This window comes from Gymnoscopelus microlampas (assembly GCF_963454915.1).
Source record: "Gymnoscopelus microlampas genome assembly, chromosome: 20".
In the NCBI taxonomy this organism is placed as follows: domain Eukaryota; kingdom Metazoa; phylum Chordata; class Actinopteri; order Myctophiformes; family Myctophidae; genus Gymnoscopelus; species Gymnoscopelus microlampas.
The window spans coordinates 11,346,887-11,370,376 of NC_139957.1; the positions used below are offsets into that span (position 1 = coordinate 11,346,887).

At 43.8% G+C, this 23,490-nt stretch overlaps 1 long non-coding RNA gene across 1 annotated transcript; it reads right to left on the reverse strand.

Annotated features, from left to right (window-relative positions):
* Window positions 1-19,274: 19,274 nt before the first annotated feature.
* Window positions 19,275-20,837, reverse strand: LOC311035569. Its single transcript, XR_014599746.1, has 5 exons — window positions 20,814-20,837; window positions 20,301-20,351; window positions 19,828-20,029; window positions 19,587-19,639; window positions 19,275-19,345 (listed from the first exon to the last, which is right to left on the reverse strand). It is a non-coding gene; the product is annotated as an uncharacterized lncRNA (long non-coding RNA).
* Window positions 20,838-23,490: the final 2,653 nt, after the last annotated feature.

Below are 23,490 nucleotides of genomic sequence, written 5' to 3' on the forward strand. Positions count from 1 at the left end.
GAGACAAGCAGGTGATGATCGAGGAAGGTGCAGCCGTGATGGGAACTAGCTGAAAGAAAAAGAAAATGTAACCTTTAATATTGCTGTTCCAGACCATGGCGAAAGGGTATGAGGACATAACCACCAACGTTTCTTGTGGGAGGCAAGCCACCTTGCGGAACAGATCCGTTTCACGCAGTAGTCCATCTTTCATCCTACCCTGACTTGGCTTCCATTTCCTTGCTTGTTCTTTCACTGAAGTCCTGATTGTTTTTCTGGATATATGATATGATTGACAGCCGCAGCAGTGCAGCCCGTCTCATCCCTGACATTGTTGTCTCCTATCAAGGGACCATAGATGACCCACCCCAATAGGGTCCTCACAGCATATGGTCCATCTGCCTGGCTGTTAACCACCTCCAAAGGTTCCAATAACTTTGAAGCATTTCTGCCGATCAGTAGGTCAACACCAGAGTCTATTTCTTGCAGTTTGATGTGTTTCAAATAAGGCCATGGTGACAAGCCCTGTTGTTTTTGGAATATTGTGTTGTGAGCAGGGCAGGAATTTCACGGCGGCCACGACGGCCATGGCCGTCGTTGCCCCTCTCATTGGCCGTGTGCCCCTCGAATAATGACATGCCTTCACGGCCACAGTGGCCGTGGTGCCCCAGCTGCGCCCATGGCTGATTTCACAGTTTTTCCTCTGCGCGATTTTCCTGTCAATACGTTTTTTTTTTAGACATCAGTCCCTTTGGTTGAGCTGCGCAGCTACAACATGCACAGTGGTAGGTAGGTTTGATTTTGAGCCTCCTATGAACCTTCGGAATCCCGCAACACCGTGTAATAGACACAAAAGCATTACCGGGCCAAACAGGAGATAAATCTAACGCAGCCTGAACTAATCAATGTTTGATTTCTAGCCTGAGAGAGAGAGAGAGAGAGAGAGAGGATTCTGTAGTCCTACAGACCGATGTGCCCCGATGTTTTTTTCAACAGCAAAATATAGATGAATACATCTAATAAAATACAGCAACATCCCCAAATTATGAGTCTTAATATAAAGCAAGCAACAGAATAACTGCAAACAAATTAAAAGTTTAGGATATCAATATCATACAAAAGAGTGACCTCACCGCTCTGATGGACAAGAAATAAATCCTTTTGCAAACCACAGATATCTGTTCGTTTGTCAACAATGTTCTAATTGGGAAGTTTATTTCAGCAGAATGTGACAGTTTTAGTCAGTTCTCCAGTTTGTTGGTGCTTAACACAGCCCTCGTTTAAATTATTGCTTTCACCTGCTGCTGCAGTGTGCGGAGCTTGTGCGCAACAGGGCATATCTCCGCCAAGCCAGGGTGACCTACCCAGGGCCATGAAATTCATATGCAGGCATAGTAGCCAATTAGAATGAAATCTGCAAAAAACGGACTAATATACTGATACAGAACCATATATTGGCTATATATTATGGATGTCGGGTGGAAATCTTGTATGTTCCTTTTTTATTATTATTTAAGAACAATTTAAAATCATGAAAATAGCCAATCTACAAGCTGTAATTATTAATAATTAAGAAATACTATATTTTAAAGAGAGATGAAATCAACTAAAGTCATTATTAGTGCAAGTTCAATCACGTTTCATTTGAATGAAAATAACTTGTGGGGAAAATACATAAAATCTCTAGAGGTCTTCAACAGGGGGTCCGCGACCCCTAGGGGGTCCGCGAAGGTACTGCAGGGGGTCCGCGAAATTGTTGTTTGATTTAAAAAAAAAAAACGTTTAAAAAACTTTTTTTCTTCTTTTTTTTCAAAAATGTAAATTTGTCTTTAAACATAACATGACATATTTTAATAGCTTAGTAATGAATGCACAATAACATGGTATGTTTATACATATTTTGTAGAGAAAGATCAGTGGTGTCAGTTCAGCAAAAGCTAAGGTATGGCAAGGTTAGGGTTGCCAACTCCCAGAGATTAAAATAAGGGACATCTATCCTTTTTTTTACGGGGTCAACCCCCCCAAAACCCCTGAAATGCATAGAAACTATGCATTATACCTATAACACAATGCAAACACAATGGTCTTACACCTGCATTAGGCTACTATTCATGATTTCTTTTTCTCTTTTTTTTTCTGGAGCCAAGGTATGGCACCTGCCATGCCTTGCCATACCCAATTGACGCCCCTGAGAAAGGTCCTTTTGCACACCTACTGGGTCAACCTGTGCGTAGGAGCAGGCAATTTTGTCATGTTTATTTATATAAAACACAATTTTATACATAAATATATGATATATATAGTAGCCTACCCCCTACCCTACGAGGTAGGGGGTCCCTGCTCCATCACCCCATCAGTTTGGGGGTCCCTGGCCTGAAAAGGTTGAAGACCCCTTATTATTCTGTGAATCTAATGTGATTAATGTGACCCCTACTTCAGTCAGTGAAGTCCAGGGCTGAATGTGACATATTGAGACCTATATAACTAAATATTGGTCATTTGCCAACACATTATTTTGTGAAACAAATGGGTTATATTTCACAGATAGTTATACAATTCTTATAATATATTAAAATACAATCATCCTTAACCTTCAAGTTAAATGCATTATTTCCGGGGACTTATTTTGGATGGCCTTCCTGCCCTGGCATTTGGCCTTTGTGCCCTCCAAAAAATTACAACACCAAAGGCCAAGTGGCCTTGCCCCTAAAATGACGAAATTCCAGGCCTTACAGCTGAGGTTCCTGCTGCTGAGGCAGTATAGAAACTCTCCTGATGCAGACGACAGGAACCCTCTCAAACGTCCAGAGAACCACTTCCCAATGACATCACTGTCCCTCAACTGTTCATCCGTCAGAATCGACACTCTCAGCTCTCCAATCACATCCAGAACCGCAGACGCCGATGGACCAGTCATCGTCATGGACTAGGGGAAGGATTACATGGGTCAATATTTCATTTAAATGTGCATTACGTGTGAGCTCATTTGGTGTAAAGAATAGTGGACAGGGCTTTTCGCTCTACAATAGAGAACTTTCATTCCAAACCTGGGTGGACTTTATGTGGACAAATAACAGCTTCTGGCCAGAAATAATTGATTTTTTATTTTTATTTTGCATTGGTGCATTTTATAATTACTAATTATAAACATAGACTGTAATTATGTGTAGGTCTGAGATGTACTAACTCAGTCATCATTGTTCATTTTAATTAGTTTCAGTGATTGGTCATTCTATCTTTGCCATTACACTTAGCAGTTCAGTTTCAGTTTATTTCAGTGTCTGGTTAGATCTAGTTTTTGTACCGTGTTGGCAAGAAGATCCAGAGCTGCATCCAACACCCCAGAGGCCTTGGAGAGGAACAGCTTCCAGACTGGTCTGGAACCAGTGGAGCTGGGGCACCAGTAGTTCGGTAGGCTTGCGTGCCGCACGTCTGGGGGCCAACCTCCTCCGAGACGAGGCAGTGGTACTATTTAACCCATAGTTGGGGGCTGGTTCGTGGGCACCAGTAGTTCGGTAGGCTTGCGTGCCGCACGTCTGGGGGCCAACCTCCTCCGAGACGAGGCAGTGGTACTATTTAACCCATAGTTGGGGGCTGGTTCGTGGGCACCAGTAGTTCGGTAAGCTTGCGTGCCGCACGTCTGGGGGCCAACCTCCTCCGAGACGAGGCAGTGGTACTATTTAACCCATAGTTGGGGGCTGGTTCGTGGGCACCAGTAGTTCGGTAAGCTTGCGTGCCGAACGTCTGGGGGCCAACCTCCTCCGAGACGAGGCAGTGGTACTATTTAACCCATAGTTGGGGGCTGGTTCGTGGGCACCAGTAGTTCGGTAGGCTTGCGTGCCGCACGTCTGGGGGCCAACCTCCTCCGAGACGAGGCAGTGGTACTATTTAACCCATAGTTGGGGGCTGGTTCGTGGGCACCAGTAGTTCGGTAAGCTTGCGTGCCGCACGTCTGGGGGCCAACCTCCTCCGAGACGAGGCAGTGGTACTATTTAACCCATAGTTGGGGGCTGGTTCGTGGGCACCAGTAGTTCGGTAGGCTTGCGTGCCGTACGTCTGGGGGCCAACCTCCTCCGAGACGAGGCAGTGGTACTATTTAACCCATAGTTGGGGGCTGGTTCGTGGGCACCAGTAGTTCGGTAGGCTTGCGTGCCGCACGTCTGGGGGCCAACCTCCTCCGAGACGAGGCAGTGGTACTATTTAACCCATAGTTGGGGGCTGGTTCGTGGGCACCAGTAGTTCGGTAGGCTTGCGTGCCGCACGTCTGGGGGCCAACCTCCTCCGAGACTAGGCAGTGGTACTATTTAACCCATAGTTGGGGGCTGGTTCGTGGGCACCAGTAGTTCGGTAGGCTTGCGTGCCGCACGTCTGGGGGCCAACCTCCTCCGAGCATTATAATTGCACAAATTTAATGACGAGAAGTCTAGCTTCACATTTGCGCTTTTTATAGAATTGTCACATCAGAAGACAGACCCTTGCAGCGTAGAGAATAGAGAATAGTTATACCCTTCCAGACAAGAGCCATATCCCTGCAGACACGGCCGTCTTCAAGGCAAGAGTACAGTCAGAGTGCAACATATGCAACATACGCACTCATAAACCTTATAGAGCCGGTAGGGAGGGGCTTTATTATATTATTCGCTTATAGATTCCAAGGAGTTGGAATCAACACTCGATTAATGTTAGGACGTATCAACAGATAAATCCTATTGACACACTTCCCTAAAGGCAAGGCTCCTTTCAGTCAGAGGAGGCATTTATCTGAGCTTCAGAGCTTGCTCTATCGGCTACGGCGATCGGATCCCTTCAAGACAGACTTCAAGACTGGAAGGGTAGAACTATTCTTTACACTGCGAGGCTCGGTCTTCTGATATGACATTCTATAAAAAGGTATTGAATTCATTGTTATATGGGTATTGAATTCATTGTTATATGGGTATTGAATTCATTGTTATATGGGTATTGAATTCCCATTATATGGAAGCGCTAATGGAGGGGGAAGGCTGCTTCTGTACACGCTCCTCAGCGTCGCAACGTTTTTCCTTCTTTTTAGTATTTTTAAGCTTTTATTATTTTACATGTACTTAAAAGACGTATGAAAAAATTGCCTTTCCCTGTTCTCAAGTAAAATATTGATATGCGATTAAAATGTGATTAATTGTGATTAATTCATTACAAAGCCTCTAATTAATTTGATAAATGTTTTTAATCGAGTCCCAACCCTAGTTCTTAGGTCTGGGGGCCAACCTCCTCCGAGACGAGGCAGTGGTACTATTTAACCCATAGTTGGGGGCTGGTTCGTGGGCACCAGTAGTTCGGTAAGCTTGCGTGCCGAACGTCTGGGGGCCAACCTCCTCCGAGACGAGGCAGTGGTACTATTTAACCCATAGTTGGGGGCTGGTTCGTGGGCACCAGTAGTTCGGTAGGCTTGCGTGCCGCACGTCTGGGGGCCAACCTCCTCCGAGACGAGGCAGTGGTACTATTTAACCCATAGTTGGGGGCTGGTTCGTGGGCACCAGTAGTTCGGTAAGCTTGCGTGCCGCACGTCTGGGGGCCAACCTCCTCCGAGACGAGGCAGTGGTACTATTTAACCCATAGTTGGGGGCTGGTTCGTGGGCACCAGTAGTTCGGTAGGCTTGCGTGCCGTACGTCTGGGGGCCAACCTCCTCCGAGACGAGGCAGTGGTACTATTTAACCCATAGTTGGGGGCTGGTTCGTGGGCACCAGTAGTTCGATAAGCTTGCGTGCCGCACGTCTGGGGGCCAACCTCCTCCGAGACGAGGCAGTGGTACTATTTAACCCATAGTTGGGGGCTGGTTCGTGGGCACCAGTAGTTCGGTAGGCTTGCGTGCCGCACGTCTGGGGGCCAACCTCCTCCGAGACGAGGCAGTGGTACTATTTAACCCATAGTTGGGGGCTGGTTCGTGGGCACCAGTAGTTCGGTAGGCTTGCGTGCCGCACGTCTGGGGGCCAACCTCCTCCGAGACTAGGCAGTGGTACTATTTAACCCATAGTTGGGGGCTGGTTCGTGGGCACCAGTAGTTCGGTAGGCTTGCGTGCCGCACGTCTGGGGGCCAACCTCCTCCGAGCATTATAATTGCACAAATTTAATGACGAGAAGTCTAGCTTCACATTTGCGCTTTTTATAGAATTGTCACATCAGAAGACAGACCCTTGCAGCATAGAGAATAGAGAATAGTTATACCCTTCCAGACAAGAGCCATATCCCTGCAGACACGGCCGTCTTCAAGGCAAGAGTACAGTCAGAGTGCAACATATGCAACATACGCACTCATAAACCTTATAGAGCCGGTAGGGAGGGGCTTTATTATATTATTCGCTTATAGATTCCAAGGAGTTGGAATCAACACTCGATTAATGTTAGGACGTATCAACAGATAAATCCTATTGACACACTTCCCTAAAGGCAAGGCTCCTTTCAGTCAGAGGAGGCATTTATCTGAGCTTCAGAGCTTGCTCTATCGGCTACGGCGATCGGATCCCTTCAAGACAGACTTCAAGACTGGAAGGGTAGAACTATTCTTTACACTGCGAGGCTCGGTCTTCTGATATGACATTCTATAAAAAGGTATTGAATTCATTGTTATATGGGTATTGAATTCATTGTTATATGGGTATTGAATTCATTGTTATATGGGTATTGAATTCCCATTAAATGGGAGCGCTAATGGAGGGGGAAGGCTGCTTCTGTACACGCTCCTCAGCGTCGCAACGTTTTTCCTTCTTTTTAGTATTTTTAAGCTTTTATTATTTTACATGTACTTAAAAGACGTATGAAAAAATTGCCTTTCCCTGTTCTCAAGTAAAATATTGATATGCGATTAAAATGTGATTAATTGTGATTAATTCATTACAAAGCCTCTAATTAATTTGATAAATGTTTTTAATCGAGTCCCAACCCTAGTTCTTAGGTCTGGGGGCCAACCTCCTCCGAGACGAGGCAGTGGTACTATTTAACCCATAGTTGGGGGCTGGTTCATGGGCACCAGTAGTTCGGTAGGCTTGCGTGCCGCATGTCTGGGGGCCAACCTCCTCCGAGACGAGGCAGTGGTACTATTTAACCCATAGTTGGGGGCTGGTTCGTGGGCACCAGTAGTTCGGTAAGCTTGCGTGCCGCACGTCTGGGGGCCAACCTCCTCCGAGACGAGGCAGTGGTACTATTTAACCCATAGTTGGGGGCTGGTTCGTGGGCACCAGTAGTTCGGTAGGCTTGCGTGCCGCACGTCTGGGGGCCAACCTCCTCCGAGACGAGGCAGTGGTACTATTTAACCCATAGTTGGGGGCTGGTTCGTGGGCACCAGTAGTTCGATAAGCTTGCGTGCCGCACGTCTGGGGGCCAACCTCCTCCGAGACGAGGCAGTGGTACTATTTAACCCATAGTTGGGGGCTGGTTCGTGGGCACCAGTAGTTCGGTAGGCTTGCGTGCCGCACGTCTGGGGGCCAACCTCCTCCGAGACGAGGCAGTGGTACTATTTAACCCATAGTTGGGGGCTGGTTCGTGGGCACCAGTAGTTCGGTAGGCTTGCGTGCCGCACGTCTGGGGGCCAACCTCCTCCGAGACTAGGCAGTGGTACTATTTAACCCATAGTTGGGGGCTGGTTCGTGGGCACCAGTAGTTCGGTAGGCTTGCGTGCCGCACGTCTGGGGGCCAACCTCCTCCGAGCATTATAATTGCACAAATTTAATGACGAGAAGTCTAGCTTCACATTTGCGCTTTTTATAGAATTGTCACATCAGAAGACAGACCCTTGCAGCGTAGAGAATAGAGAATAGTTATACCCTTCCAGACAAGAGCCATATCCCTGCAGACACGGCCGTCTTCAAGGCAAGAGTACAGTCAGAGTGCAACATATGCAACATACGCACTCATAAACCTTATAGAGCCGGTAGGGAGGGGCTTTATTATATTATTCGCTTATAGATTCCAAGGAGTTGGAATCAACACTCGATTAATGTTAGGACGTATCAACAGATAAATCCTATTGACACACTTCCCTAAAGGCAAGGCTCCTTTCAGTCAGAGGAGGCATTTATCTGAGCTTCAGAGCTTGCTCTATCGGCTACGGCGATCGGATCCCTTCAAGACAGACTTCAAGACTGGAAGGGTAGAACTATTCTTTACACTGCGAGGCTCGGTCTTCTGATATGACATTCTATAAAAAGGTATTGAATTCATTGTTATATGGGTATTGAATTCATTGTTATATGGGTATTGAATTCATTGTTATTATGGGGCCAGGCTTCCAGCATGGACCCATATTGTTATTCGCATTATTCCGTTTCTTCTTCTGCCACTTTTGGCAGTTCTGGCTGAACCGTGCAGTCGCTTTTTATGAAACTCGGCCATATGATAGATGGTCATGAAAAACGATCAAGAAATAATTCTCACAATCTTTCGTCAAAAGGTGGCGCTATAGCACTCAATTGAAAAATGCCAACTTTGAACAGGTACAACTCATGCCGTGTTTGACCTACAGCCATGAAACTTCGATGCACACATGCGTCTCCTCATGCTGAACAACTTTCACACTCTGACTTTTGACCTCTGACCTTTAGATCTCCCACCATTTGGAATTATATGAAAAACAGTTAAAACCTATCTCCTCCTGGGATTTTTGAGTAATCTGCACGAAACTTTTTACACATGAACTTTGGACCTATACCAAAAAACGTTTGCAAAATATCTTCCATAAGTGAAAAAATCAAGCTTTAATGAGCCAATGAATATTGCAGTTTTATGACAATTATTCATCTGCCCCTAACACATACATGCAGACTTACCATTCTTTGAAACTTTGCAGAAATGTAAAGGGCCATTCCAAATATCACTGAAACCAATCTTACTCCAATTGGTCAAACGGGGGCGCTATAGCAATTTTTTGAAAATTGAAACTTTAAACAGGCAAAAGTCATGCCTCGTTTGGCCGACAGCCATTAGACCTGCTTACACATGTGCCTTGACTAATGAGGAACACATCTATCACGTTGACCAGTAAGCACCGCCCTTAGATTGTCCGCAATCTTGAGCAGTTTGAAAAACACTTAAACCCAGGATTTTTCAGCTATTTGCGTGAAACTGTATCATCATTGTGATCTCCTTTCACAGGTTCTTGTCTGTTGGTGGCTTCTCGCTTAAATGTGTGCCCCACAACCTGAAGGTCACCAGTTCAAGCCTCACTTGGTGCAGACTTCATCTGAGTTGCATTTCACACAACATGACTATCAATGAATACATCTGCAATTGTTAAAGATAACATGAAATACTTAATTGAGTGTTTTTTACATACAGCTGATCTACAATCTCACAACTTTTCAGATAGCAATGAGAGTATGTTTTTTCAATGTATAACATACTTCATTGTGAAAATAGCCAATGTACAATCTGACAACTTTTAATGGTTTGTGAGCTTGTAGATCGGCTACTTTCACTAATTTTGGTTCTGAGGAGATGTACAATTTCTTCATTGGTAAATGGTTTGTGAACGAGTGATCTTAGTGTTAGTGAAACAGGGGCTTGGGTCATGACAGAAGGCAAGAGTTTGTGATCCTCAACAGACAATATCAGCCTGGACAAAGATATAGCACTATAGGTAGTGTTGCAGCTACCTAAGAGTGCTTCATGACCGTAAGGTTGCCGGTTCAAGCCTCACTTGATGCAGACTCATTTAAGTTGAAATGCAAAAAACATGACTCAATCTATTCCGTTTCCATGGCGCTCTCTCTCTCTCTCTTCAATCTATTCCATTTCCATGTCTTTCTCTTCAATCTATTCCGTTTCCATGTCTCTCTCTCTGTCTCTTCAATCTATTCCATTTGTCTCTCTCTCTGTCTCTTCAATCTATTCCATTTGTCTCTCTCTATGTCTCTTCAATCTATTCCGTATCTATCTATCTATATCTCTCTCTCTCTCTCTCTCTCTCTCTCTCTCTCTCTCTCTCTCTCTCTCTCTCTCTCTCTCTCTCTCTCTCTCTCTCTCTCTCTCTCTCTCTCTCTCTCTCTCTCTCTCTCTCTCTCTCTCTCTCTCTCTCTCTCTCTCTCTCTCTCTCTCTCTCTCTCTCTCTCTCTCTCTCTCTCTCTCTCTCTCTCTCTCTCTCTCTCTCTCTCTCTGAGGGGTGGCCATAGCTGAGTGGTTAGTGAGCCCGCCTAGGGAGCCAGAGACTCTGGTTGCCCCAGGTACGATTCCAGGCCAGGTCAGCAAATGTGTCGATGAAATGAAATTTGTCCCTGAGCAAGACTCTTAACCCCTAATTGCTCACAGGCACTCATTGGAAACAAGACTGCAAGGACTTTCATGAACTGACCTGTTAAAGGAATTATCATTTCTCTCTCCTGGCCCCATATTATCGCTGCTTGCAGCTATATTATGGGTATTGAATTCCCATTATATGGGAGCGCCAATGGAGGGGGAAGGCTGCTTCTGTACACGCTCCTCAGCGTCGCAACGTTTTTCCTTCTTTTTAGTATTTTTAAGCTTTTATTATTTTACATGTACTTAAAAGACGTATGAAAAAATTGCCTTTCCCTGTTCTCAAGTAAAATATTGATATGCGATTAAAATGTGATTAATTGTGATTAATTCATTACAAAGCCTCTAATTAATTTGATAAATGTTTTTAATCGAGTCCCAACCCTAGTTCTTAGGTCTGGGGGCCAACCTCCTCCGAGACGAGGCAGTGGTACTATTTAACCCATAGTTGGGGGCTGGTTCGTGGGCACCAGTAGTTCGGTAAGCTTGCGTGCCGAACGTCTGGGGGCCAACCTCCTCCGAGACGAGGCAGTGGTACTATTTAACCCATAGTTGGGGGCTGGTTCGTGGGCACCAGTAGTTCGGTAGGCTTGCGTGCCGCACGTCTGGGGGCCAACCTCCTCCGAGACGAGGCAGTGGTACTATTTAACCCATAGTTGGGGGCTGGTTCGTGGGCACCAGTAGTTCGGTAAGCTTGCGTGCCGCACGTCTGGGGGCCAACCTCCTCCGAGACGAGGCAGTGGTACTATTTAACCCATAGTTGGGGGCTGGTTCGTGGGCACCAGTAGTTCGGTAGGCTTGCGTGCCGCACGTCTGGGGGCCAACCTCCTCCGAGACGAGGCAGTGGTACTATTTAACCCATAGTTGGGGGCTGGTTCGTGGGCACCAGTAGTTCGATAAGCTTGCGTGCCGCACGTCTGGGGGCCAACCTCCTCCGAGACGAGGCAGTGGTACTATTTAACCCATAGTTGGGGGCTGGTTCGTGGGCACCAGTAGTTCGGTAGGCTTGCGTGCCGCACGTCTGGGGGCCAACCTCCTCCGAGACGAGGCAGTGGTACTATTTAACCCATAGTTGGGGGCTGGTTCGTGGGCACCAGTAGTTCGGTAGGCTTGCGTGCCGCACGTCTGGGGGCCAACCTCCTCCGAGACTAGGCAGTGGTACTATTTAACCCATAGTTGGGGGCTGGTTCGTGGGCACCAGTAGTTCGGTAGGCTTGCGTGCCGCACGTCTGGGGGCCAACCTCCTCCGAGCATTATAATTGCACAAATTTAATGACGAGAAGTCTAGCTTCACATTTGCGCTTTTTATAGAATTGTCACATCAGAAGACAGACCCTTGCAGCGTAGAGAATAGAGAATAGTTATACCCTTCCAGACAAGAGCCATATCCCTGCAGACACGGCCGTCTTCAAGGCAAGAGTACAGTCAGAGTGCAACATATGCAACATACGCACTCATAAACCTTATAGAGCCGGTAGGGAGGGGCTTTATTATATTATTCGCTTATAGATTCCAAGGAGTTGGAATCAACACTCGATTAATGTTAGGACGTATCAACAGATAAATCCTATTGACACACTTCCCTAAAGGCAAGGCTCCTTTCAGTCAGAGGAGGCATTTATCTGAGCTTCAGAGCTTGCTCTATCGGCTACGGCGATCGGATCCCTTCAAGACAGACTTCAAGACTGGAAGGGTAGAACTATTCTTTACACTGCGAGGCTCGGTCTTCTGATATGACATTCTATAAAAAGGTATTGAATTCATTGTTATATGGGTATTGAATTCATTGTTATATGGGTATTGAATTCATTGTTATATGGGTATTGAATTACCATTATATGGGAGCGCCAATGGAGGGGGAAGGCTGCTTCTGTACACGCTCCTCAGCGTCGCAACGTTTTTCCTTCTTTTTAGTATTTTTAAGCTTTTATTATTTTACATGTACTTAAAAGACGTATGAAAAAATTGCCTTTCCCTTTTCTCAAGTAAAATATTGATATGCGATTAAAATGTGATTAATTGTGATTAATTCATTACAAAGCCTCTAATTAATTTGATAAATGTTTTTAATCGAGTCCCAACCCTAGTTCTTATATATATTTATAATGTTCTTACCCTTCATCACAGACACCTGTAGCAGAGTCTCCAAACTTTGTAATCCAGTGTACACAAACTGACCGTTGGAGATTTCCCCAGCAGAGCCACATGACTTCCCTGTGGAAGAGAAAGAAATGTCCTTCAATACACTGGTATGAAATATCCAGTGGTGTAAAGTAACTAAGTACATTTACTAAAGTACTGTACTTAAGTACAATTAGAAGGTACTTTTACTTTACTGGAGTATTTCCAATTGTCTATACTTTTACTTACATCTCAGAGGCAAATATTGTACTGTTACTCCACTACAATTATTTGAAAACTTTAGTTACTAGTTATTGTAGATATACATTATTATATTATAAAAACATACATTAACCACTTGCCTTTCACAACCACAAGGACGCACGCACACGCCACTAACCTGTACACACTCGGGTCCAGATTGACAAAGGTATCCAGGTCCATGTTGACATTGGAGCCAGCGGCACTTCTCACATAGGAAAGGGATGCACCACCTACAGGTCATAAAGAAAATACTGAATTTATCCATCTCTGAAGTGTGCGTGTGTGCGTGCGTGCGTGCGCAATAAAGGACAAGGATAGGATAGAACGCAATGGTATGAGACAAAAGCGTCGTGTTTATTGAATTCCTAAAGGAAGCGGAAATATGGAAAAATGAACAAAACCAGTTGACTGTGCAGCCCCAGGACAGTATCTCCAATATTTCAAAACACTCAAAAGCGAAATCAACCAAATCAACCACTTCATCAGTTACCGCAGCCCGACTCAAGGCTGAGGCTGAGAAGGCTGTGCTCCTTATAAGGGCATCGACTTTAAAGGCAAAGCAGGCTCTGGAAATGGAGCAGGCTAAAATGCAAGCCAGCCAGACTGGAACAAATGGAACTGGACATATGCCTGGCTGAATCCGATGCTAGATTAAAAATCCTGGCGGATCTTGACTCCATTTCACAACCACCAGCACCATCACTGCTTAAATCACAACCACAAATGTTACAGCCAAAATCACAGGATGATGCCATGAATGAGTATCTGGAAAATACTAAAACCCCAAGCATCAATATGGACTCATTTCCAATTAATTCACTTGGAGCCAGACAAAAAATAAAATTACAAGGACCATCAAACCCAGGCCTAAGGCCACCAGAAATCACAGCAACTCATACCCAACAGCAAGCAATTGGGACAGGAACTGGAATTACAGTGTCAGACAATGACGACAAATTCTTGACTGTAATACAGAGGCAAAATGAGATTGCTGATTTACTGGTTGTACAGCTAAAATTCACCTCACTTCCCTCTAAGGAAATCCCAGTTTACGATGGCAACCCTTTAGATTACCAGGCATTGATGAGGGCATTTGAGCATGGTATTGAGGAAAAGACTAGAAGCCACCAAGATAGGCTATATTACTTGGAACAGTACACCTCTGGACCCTGCAGAGAATTGGTTAGGAGCTGTCTTCATATGAATGCCAACACAGGCTACATTCACGCTAAAACACTGTTAAAAAAGCATTTAGGAGATAACATAAAAATCTCAAGTGCCTATATGGAAAAAGCTTTAAATTGGAAAAGTATTAAGGCAGAGGATGGAGATGCACTGCATGCTTATGCACTCTTCCTGAGAGGCTGTTGTAACGCAATGAGAGATTTGGAGGATATAGAGGACCTGGATCTGACTTCTAACCTGAAACTCATTGTGTCCAAACTGCCTTATAAATTGAAGGAAAAATGGAGAACGACAGCTTGTGATATTTTAGAGCAAACGCAAAGGAGAGCAAGATTGAGCCACTTGGTACTATTTATGGAAAAGCAAGCGAGAATACTCCAGGACCCACTTTTCGGCGACATTCATGATCCTCTTGCCAATGTGAAGGTTTCAAAACCAAGGACTGCAGCTGAATCAACCTCAGGCAGATTTAAGAGCAAGGGGAGTAGTTTTGCTACTACGGTGGCAACAGTGTCTGACAGCAAAGCCGAAAAGTCACCTGTCAAAAGCAACATGCCTTTTGGTGCATATGATTTCGCATGTATTTTCTGTACCGGCAAGCATCCCTTACCTGAATGTCAGAAAATGAATGCACAGGCACATGAAGACAAAGTTCAGTTTCTCAGGGAAAAAGGACTATGCTTTGGATGTTCGAAAGTGGGACATTTGAGTAGAAATTGTAAACGGAGACTGACCTGCCAGAACTGCCAGGGCAGACATAGTTGGGGGCTGGTATACAACACTTACCACTTGCTGGAATAAAGTTGCACTTGGGGGAGAAAGGGGGGAAATAGTTGTGAATTTGATGACATTTAACTAATACTCTACTTAACGTTTAAAACTTGAAAACAAATGAAGGCAAATACCTCTCCACTGTATATGATGCAGCCTAAGAAAAGAAAAGTGCAGATATTAGGATTTTGTTCATTTCTAAAACACCATGGAAAAGCAAAATAACCAATACAAATAAAATGTAAATGTAACGGCAATGTTTACGTCATGTAGATAGAAGATCTCACCTGGAGGAACGTGATGAGCTAAAGTTAGCTTCATGTATGCGATGGATGATGCTACACTCTGAGGAAGAGTAGGCATGGCCTGGTCCAGTCTGGTGAAACTGAGACCCAACAAGTCAGGGGTTAACATCAGCCAATAATAACGAATGAAATCACATCTACCTGTCTTCAAAAAACATAATACTATATATTGATGGATCTACTTACATTATTTGGTACGATGAGCAGGAAATGTTTCCCTGAAAAGTGGCAAAAATATGTTGTCATTTCAAACCTTAATGTGCATGGTTACATTTTCTATTATCTTTACTTTATGTGTTTTACCGTTCCAGAGAACATAACAAGGTGGGACACAAACTCAGCCAATCCAGTTGGAGATGCAGTCGGAGTCAAACACTGCGTTGATGACAACGTCTTTCTCAGCAGGAAGAGGCAACACCACAAGTTCTGCACTCTGCTTTGGAGAAAGGAGCCTTACAGCCTCCAGCTGGACAGAAAGACAGTCAAGAAAAGATTATCACCACCACTGGATTTTATTTGATAATAATAAGGTAACTATTTGGTCTAATCATTCTTTAGAGTTTTTTTTATGTGGCAGCGATGAAGTCTTACAGGGGAGAAGCCTGGGTTGAGATTCAGGAATTCTCTGACAGACACAAGGGCTGAGAATGGCCCAAAGTTGTTCTGCAGCCAGTAAGCACTGCTGTTGTATGGGACAGATCAGAACTTGTGAGACAGGCATGGTTTTATGAGTGAACACATTAGGGAGTTGTATGAAATCATTTTTGTCCAACTTGGCTATTTCCAAACCTGAGATATGGTGACTGGTCTCAGGCTTCACTTGGTTCATTGTGCGGAGAAGAATATTTGTTTTTTGTCCGGTAATGTTTAGCCTTCTCATTAAGTTTTAAATGCAGAATGTGGATGTGCTTCCATGGTCCAAAAATGCATATGTTTGCAACACTGTCTCCCTGTGGCTCTTCACTTGAACGGGTACTATGGAGAAGATGGAGGTTTCATCACCGGCCCCAATATGACCACATGTGTGAGGTGAGACGACAGCATTGTTTCCTATTGATTTCTTTTCTGTTTCTTCAATGTGGAGTATATCAGGATGGTTTTGTTCACACGTATCACAGGTTAAACGACTTGTGCAGTCTCTGCTTAAGTGTCCTCTTTTCAAACAGCCAAAACAGACTCCCTTTTCCTTTAAGTAGTCCATCTTCTCTCTGTGTCCTATCTCTTTCATCTGTGGACACCGCTCCAATGTGTGACCACTTTTATTGCAGAAAAGACAATAATTATGATAGCTGATGAATACACTTCTTTCCACTCCATTTGACTGCACTGCTGTTTCTATGGGTGTTACTGTTGTGGCAAAACTGCTTCTTGGAATGTCTCTTGTGTCTCTTGGTTTGATGATGGTTGAGGTTTTGACAGTTGTAGTTTGCTTAGCATCTTTCCAAACAGTGGGTCAGACCGTATTTTTACCTGTCTCTCTATGAATTGTACAAGGTCAGAAAGCTTAGCACGATGTCCATGCCTCTCCTGTAGCTTGCATGCCTTGATCCTCCAGGTTTATCTGAGCTTGTATGGATGGCCTTTTGTTTATTGTTCAAAGTAATGTAAGCAGTCACTGTAATCGTCAGTCTTTTTCTCCACTCCTCTCTCAAATGCCCTGATAAACATTTCATATTGCAATGGGTCACCATCATAAACTGGAATGTCTCTTGGTGGTAAAGTGGAATACAGATTTTGCTTAACCAGTAAAGCAGTTTTTTCATTCTGTCTTCGTAGCACATTACAAATATCACCTGCAGGGGGTGTAGTGTGAGTGACATGACCTTGAACATTCTTTTTCCCATGAAGCTGTACATTTTCAGTTTGCACATTTTGATTTATTATATGTTCAGTTTGAACATTTTGCCTGGGGAGAGAGTATTGCATTAGAGGAGTCATGTAATGAGCTTTGGCAGATTTTTCATGAAGTGGTTGTTTTGGTCTCACAACCTGTGGCTGGGAGGGAGGCTTTGTGGTTTGCATTGTTTCCTTTTTGTGGAGTTTGATCAGGTAGGTATGTATTTGCATTTGGGTTGAATGGGGTTGTTTCCTTTGGAGCAGCAGCTCCTTTCTTTGAGTTTGTCCCACTTGACACTCTTGATGAGTTCCTTGGCCCATGGTTTCCAGTACATGGGCCTTTGCATTTGCTGCTGCCAGCTGAGTCTCCATTTCCAGTTGCTCCTTTTGCATGTCACAAACACACAGCAGTCACTAGGGCTGATTAACACATTAACCGCCAAGAATGTAGTCCTACGGTCCGTTAAATCCAACTTTTAAGCGCCGAGACCGTAGTCCTACGGTCCGGGTGTTTTTTCGATTTTTTTTTTTTCTTTTCAATTTTCTAGGGGGACCATTTTCAGTGTAACACCACCGGAAGTCGACCGGAAGTGCGATCCCATTTTTTGTTTCCCGTCTGCCTCCATTCTAAGTCGTACACTAAAACCCTTGTAAAACCTGTGTAGTTTTTCCTCCTCGCATTTCCCATGTTAACATAAACGGTCAGAACTCAAACATGGCGGCTCCGTTTGACACGCGGTCTGGACGAGTAGACGCAGGGAAATGTGCACGTTGTTTACAAACAGTCCATCGTGCATTCTAAAGGATTTTAACGGGGCCTATGGCGACCTGAAAAAAAGAAAAAACAACAATAAAACCTTGGCACTGGTGAGTACATTATGAGATTAGCCCTTGGCGGTGGATGTGTTAAGCTTGATCCAGAACAGAACAGTTAACTTCTAACATAATAGCACAACCTACTTTGCAGGGACACCCTTTTTGCTTGGGCCAGTTCCACAACAACTGAAAAATATTAAACAAGTGCTGTACTGAATAGCCAGTGAGCTACCAGGGTAAGGTCCAACCAGAGCTACTTCGTTGAACAGAACACAAGTTCAAATTACACTATACTGTACAATACTGTGACACTAAGATCCCCCACAATGGACAGTGGAAGTTCAAGTTAAATCAGTCCTGAGTGCCTGCTGTGTGTCCTCCGCCTCCCCTTCTCGCTGGAGCATGCTTGAGGTGGTCTGCGGCATGCTGCCTTATGAGGTCCTCTGTGGCTTCTGGGTCGAATTTCATGACTGCATCTGCATAGTAGAAAAAGACAATACAAAATGTGCAACGGCAACATGCTGTCCTAGTCCCTATCTGACATAATACACAGCTCGATTGAACTCCTGCCATCTGGTAGGAGGTTCAAGAGCTCAGGGGGAAGCACCAGCAGGTCATCCAACAGCTGTCCCAAACCATCAGAACCCTGAACCCATGCTCGCCATATATTGCCCCCAAAACCAACATCTTGAAAGATGGATAGCACTTTGAATAGTACTGTATCTATATTGCACTTTGAATGCATCAGCACTTTTTACCAATGTCATCTGCTCTTTACTTTTTAATGTGTGCCTCTTTTTAATGTGCACCATGAGTTGTGGAGAATGGTATTTTGCTCCCCTGTATGCCTAGTGTGTATTGTGGAAGTGACAATAAAACTGATTGATTGTGAGTCTCCATATTGACATGCAAAAATGTGTTGCTTTGTGGCTTTGTGTTAATACAAAGCCATCTCCCTTCTACACCTAACCACCACAGTTATTTAAAATGTTATGATAGCAACGGTAACGGCAGACAGTTGGCATTGTATTTTTTTTATGTCAACAGGGAAGGACATGTTTTACCCAATTACATTTAGATTTGTCCTTGGTCAACATGAAATATGGGCTTACCTTGTATTGCGCTAAAAGTCGCAGTCTTCTCTTTTTCCCCCTTCATGTTCAACTGTGCCATCAGACTGTTACTGAAGAGCCTGAAGAAAAACAAATTATATTTAATAATGTAGTAGGATAAGGATTTATTGTAAAACATGGTATACACCCTTTGTACTACTAATTTTCACTTCATGTTCAACCATTATGTCATTGACATGACATAACAGAGGGTTCAGGTGTTAAGCTAAAACAAAAAGGCAAATTAATGGACACATGCAGTCAGGCCCTCATCTAGAAGAATTAACCAAATAAGTGTTCAGACATTGAAAACCACAGCGCACCCAAACATCACACAGGGGTTAATTCATAGTGTATGTTGAAACATACCTGTCAAGAACTTTGTGGACACAGTCCTTAACGTCCTTCCCTCCTTTACGGGAAAGTTGCAGCACCTGTTGGAATAAGTCCATGAAACTTTCACTGACATATCCCAGAGGAACATAAAAAGTGTGCGAGTGCATCTTATGCTGTTCATTACTTCCAGACTCTTGAAAAGCCTACCAGGGTATTAAAAGCTTGGACATCACTGAGGAGTTGCTCCTCTCTCTGGAAGTCCCCCATGTTCTCCAGTCTCTCAACATGACTGGCCGCTGAAGAGGCAGGTTCTTTAATGAATATTGATATGGTCAGGACTTTCTTCTGGTATACTGAAAAATAAGTAAGTGTACATTAACACAGAAAAATGTTATCTGACATTATAGACACCACACAATGATACAAAACACTGATATAATTGAAGAGCAGTTTTTGTGTCCCGATAGGAGAGGAGACAGAGAGAACAGTAAATGAAGAAAGGAGAGAATGGGCAGAAGAGAGAAGGGTTGCAAATTAAGTCCCCCAGTTTTCTTGGCCAGTGTCCTGTCTTCATTGAAATAGCTCAGAACTTACCTTGTGTTGGCAATGGGAATGCCCATGTTGGCCTCTCAGTCACTGCATAGCACCTGTAATAAGAACAAAAGTACATTTTAGAAATTACAAAGTGATATTTTTGCATTAAAACTTTCCAAGACAGATGACTATACATTAGATGAAAAATAATAAATATGTCATATCCTAACAATTAGGGGTGCACGGTACTACTTGCTGAATTGTAAAGGTTTTGATTACTTGGGGCCTTTGGATAACTCACCATGCCTGACCGTGTCCCTGGATCTGTCATGTCTGGACCTGACCGTGTTCCTCGACCCATCACTGCGGTGGGACCTGTCATCATGTCTGGACCTGACAGAGTGCCTCCGAGCTGTTGCTGTACCTGGAGTCGTGGCTGGTCCTGGACCTGATGCTGTGCCGGTATCTGACACTGTGTCTGGAGCCATCACTGTGCCTGATGGCTGGAGCCATCACTAAAGACTTAATACTTGGACATAATACTACTACAATACCATGTCACACTGAAAAAGACTACCCCTACTGGTTGGTCTTAGATGTTGACAATCACACATCTCCTCTGATACACATAGTTCAACACATTGAGCCTGTAACTACTTTCTCATTGCTTGTGAATTAGGTATGGTAATGATTTCTTTAGTATGCACAACATGTAACACCTTGTACTGACTGTACTTAAAATGTGTTGGTGCAATGGAGAAAGTGAATACTCACGGGGTGTGGACATTTCTCTGCTCCGAGGTGCTACACTTGCATGTCGGGAGCCTGGAAAAGACAAAGAATGTTCTTAGATACCAAATATTAATTTGTAAACAAAAGGTGACTGCTTAACTCACTGAGTGCCATTAACGTGTTTCACGTGTTTTTAGCGCTATGGCTCAACGTGCCATTAACGTGTTTCACGTGTTTTTGAAAAATTAGCATAAGTAAACAAAAAAAAAAAACATGTTCAGAACCCAAGATATCATCATCTGAAGGTGTGCAGCTCCATCCACTCCTTGTTTAACTTAGAACTGAAAAAGGCTGTATCTCGCTTCCTAAGCACTTTTTGTTTTCTGTGAAAAAAACTCTGGCACTGGGACAACATCATTTTAAAATATTTTTTGTTTATTCGTTTCTGTTCTTTTACATACTCATAGGTAGTAAAATTGAGTGCCAGAATTGCCAAACGTTTAAATAAAATAAAAAATTCTGGCACTCAATGAGTTAAGTGTGATGCATACTCACTGTGTGTAGACATTTCCCTGTGCCAAGACCCCTCATTATGCTCCAACTCGACAGACATCCACCAGGCCATCCAGGGCTTGATTTTCAGAGTCTGAAACATAACAATCAGCTTGTAACTGATTTCATGTTGTGTGTACCCAATACATCATTATCATATTTCATAAATTGACATCAATACTCAACAAGCATTAAGTAACACATTGTTGTCCTGGCTGGACTGCAACTTCCTTGGTGTGACAGGAAAGGAGGGCACCTATACGGCTGCAATATAAAGTAAAAATAAACATATCCATATCTAAAATAGACAGCCTTATTAAAGCATTGGATTGTCATTTTTGACATTGGACTTATACATTGATTATAGAAGAAAGTTACCCATAATGCTCGCCTCCCCCGGATCATCATCAGATTCTGTTAAAGTACAAAACGGCATATACAACATGAATGGTCTACAATGTGAGGCTCAGTTTCTGTTAACACATTTCATATTTAGAAGTTACTTGAGAAACATATGAACTCTACATCAGTCATCATCTTGTCTTTTAACAGGTATCCTCTTCCCTCTTATCACCACATCCACATCCTCCTCTGCTTGGCTGGTCAGGTTGTAGTTGTCACATTCACAAGCTTTAACTAGAAGTTATACAATTCAACTGTAAACATTGATTCAACTATTTGTACTTGAATTATTGAGTAAATGATCCAAAAACAAAACCTGCCTGAAGTCATCTTTATCTTGACTAACTGGAACGCCAACCAGTCCTCCTGCGGGTCCTTTCTCATCTTGTAAGTTGTGTTTGTTTGGCATTTGGCCATCTAATGGTTCCCTTACCCCTGTCGATCCAATTATTAGGAATTGTACCCTCTGTCTCCTTTCCATCCTCCAACCACACATCCCTGGCATACATGACCTGAAAAAGACAGCAGAAACATGTTAGTGCAATATCAGAAAATAAATGACGTGAACCATAGTCAATAAATCACCGGGCAAGTGGTCATGTTAGTAGAGGGCAAAGAACTAGAGGGAGGCGGCCGGATTGAAAATGCTACGATTCTCATTAGAAGCAACATGGAGGGATGAGAACAGAAATGACTACATTTGAGTATAAGCCCAAGTTAGAAGGTTAGACGATAAAGCAAGAGAGGTGGATAAAGCAAGAGGTGAGGTAGAGATGGTTTATCTGCGGCGGAGGGAGGTGACATTGGGAGAAGGATGCTGAAACGCAAGACAAATAGCAGATTTAGGGTGTGCTGAGAGAGACAAGCAGGTGATGATCGAGGAAGGTGCAGCCGTGATGGGAACTAGCTGAAAGAAAAATAAAATGTAACCTTTAATATTGCTGTTCCAGACCATGGCGAAAGGGTATGAGGACATAACCACCAACGTTTCTTGTGGGAGGCAAGCCACCTTGCGGAACAGATCCGTTTCACGCAGTAGTCCATCTTTCATCCTACCCTGATTTGGCTTTCATTTCCTTGCTTGTTCTTTCACTGAAGTCCTGATTGTTTTTCTGGATATATGATATGATTGACAGCCGCAGCAGTGCAGCCAGTCTCATCCCTGACATTGTTGTCTCCTATCAAGGGACCATAGATGACCCATCCCAATAGGGTCCTCACAGCATATGGTCCATCTGCCTGGCTGTTAACCACCTCCAAAGGTTCCAATAACTTTGAAGCATTTCTGCCGATCAGTAGGTCAACACCAGAGTCTATTTCTTGCAGTTTGATGTGTTTCAAATAAGGCCATGGTGACAAGCCTTGTTGTTTTTGGAATATTGTGTTGTGAGACAGGCATGGTTTTATGAGTGAACACATTAGGGAGTTGTATGAAATCATTTTTGTCCAACTTGGCTATTTCCAAACCTGAGATATGGTGACTGGTCTCAGGCTTCACTTGGTTCATTGTGCGGACAAGAATATTTGTTTTTTTTGTCCGGTAATGTTTAGCCTTCTCATTAAGTTTTCAGTGCAGAATGTGGATGTGCATCCATGGTCCAAAAATGCATATGTTTGCAACACTGTCTCCCTGTGGCTCTTCACTTGAACGGGTACTTTGGAGAAGATGGAGGTTTCATCACCGGCCCCAATATGACCACATGTGTGAGGTGAGACGACAGCAGCATTGTTTCCCATTGATTTCTTTTCTGTTTCTTCAATGTGGAGTATATCAGGATGGTTTTGTTCACATGTATCACAGGTTAAACGACTTGTGCAGTCTCTGCTTAAGTGTCCTCTTTACAAACAGCCAAAACAGACTCCCTTTTCCTTTAAGTAGTCCATCTTCTCTCTGTGTCTTCTCTCTTTCATCTGTGGACACCGCTCCAATGTGTGACCACTTTTATCGCAGAAAAGACAATAATTATGATAGCTGATGAATACACTTCTTTCCACTCCATTTGACTGCACTGCTGTTTCTATGGGTGTTACTGTTGTGGCAAAACTGCTTCTTGGAATGTCTCTTGTGTCTCTTGGTTTGATGATGGTTGAGGTTTTGACAGTTGTAGTTTGCTTAGCATCTTGGATTTTTCCAAACAGTGGGTCAGACAGTATTTTTACCTGTCTCTATGAATTGTACAAGGTCAGAAAGCTTAGCACGATGTCCATGCCTCTCCTGTTGCTTGCATGCCTTGTTCCTCCAGGTTTATCTGAGCTTGCATGGATGGCCTTTTGTATA